A 1,464-nucleotide genomic window follows, 5' to 3' on the forward strand; every position below is an offset into this window, starting at 1 on the left:
CACACCCCCTACTGGGGATGTGCCCACAACCAAGGTACATGTCCTTGACCGGAATTGAACCCGGGACCTTTCAGTCTACAGACTGATGCTCTACCACTAAGCCAAACTGGCTTCGGCTCACAGTCCCTTTTTATCTCACATGTAAAAACTTTCTCACAGATAATTATATTTTTTTATCTTAAGGATTTCCAGTTCACATCATGATATCACAGGGTTACAGATTTTATTGTAATACAGTTTTCTATTTTGTTTTTGGTGTCCTTGATTTTTTAAAATTATTATTATTAAACTAGTTTGAGAGTAAAAGATTTTACTTTTTTCACTATTTATCTTTTCATTGCAAGGTAGTTATAATTTCTTACAGTCCTTGTAATCATGAATGGAAATTGAAGTATATAATCATTCAAATCAAATCTGTATCTGGTCAAATAAAAACCTATTTAAGGACGTAAAGTATCATTTATTGGAAGTGAAAGTCAGCATTGTTTTATATAGTTTTTATTAGGTACTCTCCAAAGTCATTGTTAAAATATATACATAATGGGTGTAAATGAATAAGCCTGGCCATTACAGTTTCTTTATCTTTAAGTTCACAGTACAGAAAACTATTGTGTAAGAATTGCCGCCACTTTTTTGAAATCAGGAATTCCTGACACATCCGCACAATAAAATTGAAACAAATCCTTTTCCAAATGTATTCAGTGTTTATAGCCACTGCATGAAAATACCTGTTCTAATATTTTCCACATTGTGTGCCAAGTGAATGATCTATTCAGAAAAAGGTTCCATGGTCAAACAAGTTGGGGAATGCTGCATGATTAATTCCTCCCCCTTAGAAATTTACAATGCACATTTCCCCATCAGAAGATTCTTAGGCTAAATGTTATTGCTTAAGCTTATCTTTATCAGCATTTCTATATTTATTAAATTGATTGGGATGACGTTGAGAAACATGAACATACAGGTTTCAGGTTTGGGTTTCTATGTTACAGGGTCTGTATATCACACCACGTGGTCACCACCCAAAGTAAAAACTTCTCCTGTCACCTTATCTTTGGACCCCTTTTCCTCCCGCCCCCTTCCCTTTGACAATTACCACACTGCTGTTTATGTTCATGAGTTTCAAATTTATATCCCACATAGCAGTGAAATCATATGTTCTTAGTGCAATCATATATTTCTCTGACTCACTCACTTAGCATAATGTTCTCAAGATACATCCATGTTGTTGCAAATGGCTCTATTCCATCCTTTCTTATGGCTGAGTAGTATTCCATTGTGTATATGCACCACACCTTTTTAAAAATATACACTCAGTGGCCAAATTATTATGATCTCTGAATGCTTAATAATCTGGCCCCTCAGTATATATCCTACATAATAAAATGCTAATATGCAAATTGTCCCTTCAACCCAGAATTCAACTAGCAGGTAGGCCAGCCATCTGCCCATGTTCCCTCTCCC

This window comes from Pipistrellus kuhlii, unplaced genomic scaffold, assembly GCF_014108245.1.
Source record: "Pipistrellus kuhlii isolate mPipKuh1 unplaced genomic scaffold, mPipKuh1.p scaffold_m20_p_16, whole genome shotgun sequence".
Lineage (NCBI taxonomy): Eukaryota > Metazoa > Chordata > Mammalia > Chiroptera > Vespertilionidae > Pipistrellus > Pipistrellus kuhlii.